This window comes from Rhipicephalus microplus, chromosome X (assembly GCF_043290135.1).
Source record: "Rhipicephalus microplus isolate Deutch F79 chromosome X, USDA_Rmic, whole genome shotgun sequence".
Taxonomy (NCBI): domain Eukaryota; kingdom Metazoa; phylum Arthropoda; class Arachnida; order Ixodida; family Ixodidae; genus Rhipicephalus; species Rhipicephalus microplus.
In genome coordinates this window covers 199260029-199270254 of record NC_134710.1, presented here as the reverse complement: position 1 = coordinate 199270254, position 10226 = coordinate 199260029, and positions in this window count along the sequence as shown.

The window sequence follows — 10226 nt, the reverse complement described above, 5'->3', positions numbered from 1 at the left end:
CCCAATCTGTCCTTGTAAATGATAAGCTCTCCAACTTTATTCCAGTTACATCAGGTGTCCCTCAGGGTTCCGTCCTTGGCCCCTTGTTATTTCTAATATATATTAACGACCTACCAATGAACTTAACTTGTAACATATGCATGTTTGCTGATGACTGCGTTTTGTACCACACAGTAACGAATGTATCCGATCAAATTAGCCTCCAAAGTGACATTAACCAAGTGCAGCGTTGGTGTGAACGGTGGCAAATGGAACTTAATCCTAACAAATGTAAACTTGTGTCGTTTCAGCGTCGCCATAACTCGCTCACCACTTCCTACGTAATCTCTAACACTCCTGTTCAACTTGTGCAATCCTACAAATACCTTGGCCTAACTTTGTGCAGTGACCTAACTTGGGCTGAGCACATCCGGACTATCATCGCAGCTGCTAATCGTACTCTCGGCTTCCTAAAACGTCATCTGCACAACACACCCCGCCATGTAAAATTATTAGCATATCAGTCCCTCGTAAGAAGCAAGCTTGAATATGCATCGTCAATTTGGAGCCCACAACACGCGTATCTCATTGCTGCACTCGAATCACTTCAAAACCGTGCTACTAGATTCATTCATTCCTCATATGCCTATCACATTATCGTGTCATCTTTAAAAGAAGAAATTGGCCTGTCCCCTCTATCTTCCCGCCGCCGCATTGCCACCCTTTGCTTGTTTCATAAACTTTTTCACAGTCCACTTGCAATCGAACCTTACATTTCCCCCCCATTTCGCAGGTCATATCGCATTGGCCATGTCTTTCAAGTTGCCCGTCAACGTTCCCGCACCGTTACTTTTGCTGCCTCATTTTTTCTTCGTGCAGCAAAAGACTGGAATGACCTCCCCCACCATATTGCAGCAATCACCTGTCCATCACCATTTATGCATAGCGTCACAAGCCATTTTTCAAACTAATTTATGGCTTTTTTTGTACATTTTTGTAACCCCACCCCTTATGTAATGTCCCCCTGGGGACCTTTAAGGTAATAAAATGAAATGAAATGAAATGGTCTACAAGTTAAGTAAATAGGCTTCTGTAAGGTGTTTGAAGCTCAGTAATAATATGACAAATTTTGGGCCAGATACGCCCCCAAGAGTTTAGTCAAAATGTGCTATATTGGCATATTTTCTATCACAGTACAGCATTTTGTATGAATATGTGAGCATTGAATACTTACTTCACAGAAAGCATATATCACGAAAAAATTTTAGAGCTCTAGTTTATTAAGTTTTACTAGCAAAAATTACGAATTTCATAAAATAGTCATTTTTAGCCATATTGAGATGCAAACAGCATCATAGGGTGGTTGAATTGAAAATTCCATTTGTATCTAAATCTAAAGCGAAACACTCTTATTTTTATACTGATAACAAATTCTATCATTACAATTTTCGCTTTAAGAAAAAAACACACTATATTCACTAAGTGAATGATGATGAGTGGGGCAAAGCGTTCGGATGGACGGAATCACGGACGGACAGGTGGACGGAAGCAGGATTGAACGCACGGACGGATGCATGGACAGACATAAATACAGGCAGACGAAAGGATGCAGGGACAGACGGACCGAAAGACGGAAGCATGGACGGAAACATGAACGGATGCTTCGTGACACTCATGATCTTCACGTCGTCGCTATGCTGTGAAAACCACTAACGCCATCTATTGAGCAACTGAAAAACTAGAGGTAGCTACATACTACTACTACTACGTCTACTACTACGTCTAGCACGTTTTTTTTTTTCAATAACACCGTGTCAACAATGCCTTAATTTTTGTGGCGCGTAGAATGTGGTCTTCAACGTTTCCATTTGGTTCACGTACATACATAGGTTTGATATGCACCATGCGTTGCTTTGTTGTGATGTTTAGAAGACTAGAGGCGTTGTAAACAGTGACAACAGTGTTAAATCGCCACACAGTTGTCGGGAAATAAATAAGCTCTGGTTCGCAATTGTGCCTTCCAACGGTAGGTAGCCCCCATGTGATGTCGCCACGCTGAAAACGCAACTGTGGCAATTCTTTCAGACTCATTTATCTGAGCCGTGCTTTAATTTACAGTCTGAATGTGTTCGACGCTAAAATAAAAAGTTTTACCTTCGTCATGCGTCGAGACGAGCCCCAGCGAGTGTGACGTCCACCATTCCGTTCTACCACTACTGTTTTCACTAAAGATTGGGGCTGCCGACCAATGCCATCCAAATGTCATCGGCGCTTCTAGGTTTCAGAACACACAATTCCAACGAAAACGAATGACAATATAGCAAGGCAGTGGCACCAGTTAACCTAAACGACGCATTTTTATTTTGAACTGTTTCCGCGCAAGAAGCGACGAACATCGATGCGGCGCGGTTCCAACAATTCCAGCAATCGCATGCCTTTATTCTCCAACAGCCACTGGTCGACTTCGCCGGCACTTCTCTGACTCTTATGTAAGGGCGCAGACTTGACAGTTCGTATGCTTACTGAACCAATATGAGGGCATAATGTTTCCTGCGTACTGCATTCGTTTTGGCCAAGCGGTAATGTAGATGCTAACGATATAGCTACAAATCAGTGCACTGACATGATAACGCGTTACGTTGCGCAAAAAACATCACCATACCCAAAAAGTTGTGTGCACACATTTATCGAATGAGCCTAGAGGTGTCAAAAAACTTGTGCAGATGTCGTTCTTTCGAACAAGCACTAAACGGATAATACACTTAACAGTAACTGCTGGTAAACCATACCTGGTCCTCCGTTCAGTTAATTATTTTGTAGTCGTGAATTGCAACAAAAACATAGTGCTGCTGACATTATCGCCGTGGCAATCGTTAGAAGTAGAAGTTGTGTCGGTATAATAAATGTGCGAATTTCAGTAGCAGGTGCATATCCCGCCTTTATTTAGTACGTAGCATTCAAAACTGAAGTTGAATGGTCAATTAGGGAGATCACTAATCATTCTACAGTGGCGACTGCACATGGCAGCATGGTGCAGTGGTTAGAGTGTTCTGTTGGAAAACTGAAGGTTGCACGTTTAAATTCTCATGGTCACGTATTTTTCTTTCATTTTTACAGATGTTTTTCTATCGCTTTCTATACAAGTATTTCATGCGGCAGCTCGTAACGGTGACTCTGACGCTTCAGAGCCGTTTTGCGCTCCATCTTTGCCGGCACTCCAGCATCTCAAACATCCACCTTACGCCGCCATACATAATATGCCACCGATAATTCCAGAACTTTAATTCACGTTAGTGGTGGATGGTGGAATCCACATTTCCTAAGGTGGACATAATTTCAATATGGTGATGCAGTAAATGTTAATTTCTCTTATTTTTATTAAAAAACGAAGATTACTCAAGAGCGAAATTTTTCATTTTAGGGCGATGACAATTGATTTGCGTTGTCGCTTACAATCACATGCAAAAACAACGATGATTGATTTGTGGGGTTTAACGTCCCAAAACCACCATATGAGTATGACAGACGCCGTAGTGGAGGACTCCGGAAATTTTGACCACCTGGGGTTTTTTACGTGCACCCAAATCTAAGCACACGGGCCTACGACATTTCCGCCTCCATCGGAAATGCTTCCGCCGAAGCCGGGATTTGAACCCGCGACCTGCGGGTCAGCAGCCGAGTACCTTAGCCACTAGACCACCGCGGCGGGGCGCACAAACAACTTCAGGGGTGATGAATGGCTTCGGGTGACCTGCGTGTATTCAGTTATATATTAGCTGTACTGTTTGATTTCATCTAGATTTGACTTCCCTATTTGTGCATCTCAGAGCTTTTGGTAGGTTGCCGTCCTCAACTTCTGTTAAGTGCAAAAGGAGGAGTGACTCTGTGTGCGTTTCAGTTTCGAAGGTACAGCCGCGGCTTATCACGCGCTCTACAAAAACGAGACCATGGTTGTGCAACCGCCACAAAAATGTGATTTTTATGACGCGTAATAATTTCTCAATAAATAAAGAAATATATATATATATATATATATATATACATATATATATATATATATATATATATATATATATATATATATATATATATATATATATATATATATATATATATATATATATATATATATATATATATATATATATATATATATATATATATGTGTGTAACGGATGAGACATGGCGTCAGTCAGAACACCAGTTTTTTCTGACCCTTCGTCTTCCTCATCTTTCTTCCCCACATTCACCTGTGAAGCGTCACACGTTTCCCCCTCCCCCCGAGAGAGCGTCAACTTATTGGGACAATAGTAGCGACGCAGTTTGTTGACGTGCACAATATCAGTAGTTCTGCTTAACGGAGCTACGCATCGGTCGATCTCATAGTTCACAGGAGAGACTCTGCGAAGAATTGTGTAAGGTCCTTCCATGACTGAACTGAGCTTTCCTTTGTTCGGGTGCCAAGGTGTTTCATAGAGGACCAATTCACCAGGTTGGAGATCTTGTGGTAGGAATTTTTTGTCGTAGATTATCTTGTTCTTCTCATGATAGGCAAGCGTGTTCTTGATTGAACTTTTCCTTGCTTCTTGCACACTCTGCATTGGTGCGTCTAAAATTGTGTCGTATGAAGGAATTCCATACATTAGGTACGATGGTGGATATCGTGTTACTTCATGTGGGGTTCTGTTGTATTCATCGACGACATCCGACAGATGTTTGACCCAAGACTTCTGTGGCTGCTCATTCATTTTGCACTTTAGCCGGGTTACAATAGTCTGATTTGTACGTTCGTTCATGCCATTACATTGAGGGTGTTGGGAGGATGTGAACAATTGGTGCACACCATTTCGTTTTAGAAACTGCTTGAATTTTCCGCCTGTGAAAGCTGGTCCACGATCAGATAGGAACTTGTTGGGTTTTCCTGCTGCAAAGATGGCGGTGATGCACGAAGTGTATGCGTCACAAGTTTCGTTCTTGTGGGGAAACGCCCAGACATACCGCGTAGCGTGGTCGATCGCCAAGTGAATAAACTTCTTTGTCGAGCCATATCCTGAAAAGCCACCTATAGTGTCCATTGCTAAAAATTCAAAGGGTTGTTCTGCGGGTGGTAGTGACTCGAGAGATCCGAATCTCTTGGTTTTCGGCTTCTTGCAATGCTGACATATGTCACAGTGGCGGACGTAGAATGAAACGTCTGTGATTATTTCCGGCCAATAGTAGGATGATGACAACAAGCCCAGAGTTTTCTTTACTCCGACGTGTCTGAACTGACAGTGTCCTTTCTGCAGAAGGCCCAGTCGAAGCTTGAGAGGAACGTACAGCTTGCGAATTCATTTACGTGTCACGATAGTGACCCCGTTTTCCGTTGTGTACTTGCAGCGAGGGTGGTCATCCTGGTAAGTTTGAAGTTCTGGTAATGAAAGGAGTTGAACCATAGGGCTTCGCGAAAATTTGTCCGCCTCGATGTTTTCGCTGCCTTTTTGATGTCGAATGTTAACGTCATACATCGACAGCTTCAAAGACCATCGAAAGAGCCGGCCATGTGGGTTTTTTATGTTTCTGAGCCATTGTAAAGCAGCATGATCGGTGACAACAGTGAATGGTCGTCCATGTAGGTAGCAGTGCCACTTGTCAACAGCGTCAATTATAGCGAGGCATTCGAGCTCTGTAATGGCAGAATTTAATTCGTGCGCGAGTAGCTTACGCGAGTGATAGGCAACGGGGTGTTCTTTACCATCATGATCTCTTTGCTTCAGAACTGCACCTACGCCTACGTTAGATGCGTCGCAATAAAGAATGCATGGTTTCTCGCAAGAAAAAATTCGTAAAATGGGTTCTTTAGTCAGACAGTATTTCATGTTCTGAAAGGCTTGTTCACATGAGGAATCCCATTCCCATGGTGTGTCCTTCTTGAACAGCTTCGTAAGTGAGAAAACTATGTCACTGAAGTGCGGTATAAACTGGCGGTAAACGTTGGTGGTGCCTAAAAAACGCTGAAGCTCTTTCGGGGATTTCTGTCTTGGGAATCGCAATATAGCTTCTATATTTCTTCGTATAGGCGACACTGTACCGTGCGACACTCTGTGACCCAGATATTCAATAGAATCTTGGGCAAAATGGCATTTCTTCAATTTAAGTTTTATATTCTCCATTTTAGGGCATGCAATAGAGCTTGGAGGTGCTGTAGGTGCTCAGTAAATGTGTCGGAGAAGACTACGATATCATCAAAATAATTAGCGACAATCTTTAAGTTATGTTTTCTGATAACTGATTTCACAGCTCTTTCGAATGTAGCAGGAGCATTTCTCAAACCGAAAGACATAACAAGCCACTAATAATGGCCATTCGGCGTGACAAAAGCTGTTTTAGGGATGTCCTCTGGGTTCATTTTGACATGCCAATAGCCTGATGTGATATCAAATGTCGAAAAATATTTCGATTTTCCCAGGTAGTCTAGAACATCGTCTATACGCGGAATAGGTTGGTAGTCAGGCACAGTGACAGAGTTAAGCTTTCGATAATCAATGCATAAACGTGTGCGTCCTTCACCTTTTTTCTCGGCAAGAATGACTGGAGCCGCGTATGGGGAAAAAGATGGACGCACTACACGTTGCTTGAGAAGTAAGTCCACTTGCTTGACAATTTCCTCTTTGTCTGCCAGGGAGCATCGATACGGTGGTCTGTAGATAGGCACGTTGTTGCTGAGGGCAATGCAGTGTCGTTCCTCCGCGATACATCCGAAGTCCATCTGAGACTTTGAGAAAATGTTTTCGTAATTGTGAAGCACCTCTCTCAAAGCAGCTTGTTGCGATGGTGGAGTTTATTCTGACCCTTCGTCTTCCTCATCTTTCTTCCCCACATTCACCTGTGAAGCGTCATATATATATATATATATATATATATATATATATATATATATATATATAGTTCAGTAGATGCTCCGTGAGCGGTCACAACGTGGTTTATTTCGACGTTTCGGCCTGGAGTCTGGCCTTCATCAGGATTAAAGGTACAGTTTGTTGGTGCTCAGCTTTATACAATCTCAAATCAGAGGGCAAGGAAAGAGGAAAAAAGACAGAAAAGGAAAAAAGAAAAAAAAGAAAAAAGAAACCAACAAAAAGAAAAGAAAAAGAAGAAAAAAGAAGATGAAAATAATATACGGTGGACTCCCCTTGGGCGCCCCCCTTCCACTCTTCCTTCCACTTCCTCTTTCATCTCTCTCCCCCTTCTCCCCTTCACCTTCCTGATGTCAGTGCTCTGTGTATGCTTCCTTTCACTAACGCATTCTTCCCGACCAGACGGCGCCTCCTGGCACTGGCGGTTCGGTGTGGGGCAAAAAAAAGCTTTTTTAGGAAGTTCTAAGCCTTTAACTACTCGGAGTCTCGTCAACATTTCGTCGTAAAAAGAGGGGTGCCCCGTATTGCGGCAGAGGCTGGTAAGCGGGCGCAATGCGAATTCCTTGCCCGCTTCTGGATTACGCGTGTAGTGGGGGCCTCCCGGCCGTGCACAGGGTTGCTGTTGGGCATGTCATGCATGGCACAATTGATTGGGTAGTAAAATAAAACAGAAAACAGACGAAAGCTGCACTTAGGAAGAGTAGTTACACTTGGAATTGGTTTGGGTTGTCCAGTGCCCTTCGCAGCTGCAGTGCCGTGAACTCAGTTACTATTTTCATTATTGCCGTTATTGTTTTCTAATGCTTTATTTGCTGCAAGTGTACCAGGATTCTCATTTATTCCTCTATCGAGGGTGTTAAATCGGTGGATAAGGTATGACTCACGTTCACGTTCTCGATTTGATTTAAATCCCGTCTATAAGAGCGTTACTGATAGTTTGTCGAATGCATGGTCGGGAAGATCGAGATGTTTTGATAGAGGTAGACTTGGGGCTGATTTCGCATGGGCTCTGTGATTATTGAAGCGAATCCTAAATGGTGTTTCTGTTTGTCCGATGTACTGCATACCACACACGTTGCATTCGAGTAGGTATACCACATTAGAGGAATCGCATGTTAGGTTTCCTCGTATGTTAATCGAAAACTTGGATTGTGTGCTGGTTGCTTTGTCTGTTTCTCGCATCGCCTTACATACAAGACATCGTGGCTTTAAACAAGGTCGGCATGAATTATTGGGGGGTGATGTGTTAATTTGAGAGTGGACAAGGGTGTCTTTGAGGTTACGTGGTCGTCAGTAAACGACGCCTGGAGCGGATGGGAATGCGCGTTTCAGACGTTCACTTTGTTCCAGAATGTTGTAATGTCGTTTAAGGATTTTGTTTTCATTGGGGAAGTTTGTGCTGTAAGTCAAGCAGAGGTTTGTTCGTTGTGGGTTTTCTTGTGGTGGTCGCTTCATAAGTAAGTCTTCACGCTTTAGTTTTCTCGCTTTTTGATCAGCGTCATTAATTACATGTGGGGGATATTTTTGTTTCTCGAACGTAAGTTTTAGCCTCTGTGAGCTCGTGTCAAAGTCAGCGTCTCTAGAGCAGATTCGCCTGAACCGGTGAGCCTGGCTGGTATGGAATGCTGTTTTTACAGCGGCGTGGGTGATCGCTTTGGTAATGGAGGTATTGTTGTCAATCCGTTGGTTTGCGATATAGAGTTGTAGAGGGCTTCTCTTCTTCTATCGTTATGGTAACATCAAGAAAATTTACGGTTACTTGCGAGTATGTGTGTGTGAAGTGTATGTTCGGATGTACAGCATTGTAAGAGTCGATAAAGCTGAGAAGTTCGTCCTCGCTGTGGGTCCAAATAAGAAAGATGTCGTCTATGTATCTTCTGTATAACATTGGTTTCAAGGAACTTTGTGCAAGAAATTCAGATTCTAGCTTTCCCATAAATATGTTGGCATAATTAGGTGCCATTTTGGTGCCCATTGCGGTCCCGCTGATTTGTCGAAAATACTCTTGGTTAAACTCGAATGAATTTAATTCGAGGACCATCCTCGTCAAATTTGCAATGGCAGAGAAATCTGGGGTGTTAGATTGTCTATGGTTTGTGTACATCTTTTGTAATGCAGCTATGCCGTCATCGTGAGGAATATTTGTATATAATGAAGAGACATCAAGAGTAACCAAGTAAGAGTTTTTCGGCACACACAGACCTGCAATGTCTCGAAGAAAATGTGTGGTGTCTTTTATGTACGACGCGAGGGTGCATGGAATGTGGCTTATTAGTTTGTCCACGTAGCATGATATGGGTTCAGTTATTGTACCGATGCCTGATATGATTGGTCGAACTGGGTTACCGGGTTTATGAATTTTTGGGAGGATGTAGAAGCGACCTGGACGAGGGTATGCTGCTCGCATCAGTTTGTGGTCAGTGTTGGTTATCTTTTCTGCATGCAACAGTATATATATATATATATATATATATATATATATATATATATATATATATATATATATATATATATATATATAAATGACAAATTTGGTACTATATTTTTGTGAAAATACAGATTTGAAAGCTACAACGTATGTGCACGATTCTGAACCACATAATAATTTCCTTTGTTTTACGGGGTGATTTGGTCGCACATACCACCGAACACTAGGTCACATCCAAGCAGTCATCTCTACTTATAACTCCCAACTCCTACGCGGCACATCTGTACAACCAACGAAATAATAAAAGGCGATCAGATATCATCAATTATGTTCCTTTCGCCCATTGTGTAATTTTTCGCTGTAGTGTGCCATTAGATGCCAGGCTTTTGCCTCCAACAAACTAGTTCTATCCAGTATGCACCACAAAATTTAGGCAAGACACAGAACTCATTTCGGGCCTCCTAAGAAATTAAGTTATATATAATTTGCCCAACGGCCTTGTTTAGCAGAAATTGAAGAACCCCAACTACTCACCTTTAGTTCACTGAACGCTGTCTATTTCAAATTGGAAGCAGCTTCACTGAATTGAGGTGGCGAATACTCGCTAAAGCGTGAAGACTGTGGGAAAACACCTATAGAACATAGTCAAGCAATAAAAAGGCAATATCATGCCAACAGTTCAGCTTTTAGGCAGAGTTCACGACGTAGTGTTGCTGTCTGAAATTTTGTGGATCTTTTCGTTTTCAATCCTGTGGCAAGTAGAAAGTGCGTGCATTGTTGTGCTGTCACCAATGCACGATAGAACAACATTCAGGTAACGACCTACACTTGCTCACACCCGCTCATACTTCCCTCGACCAGCCTTTTGAGTCGCTTCATATACTTTGATTCTCATTACCTAACACCACTAAGGACTCACTAAA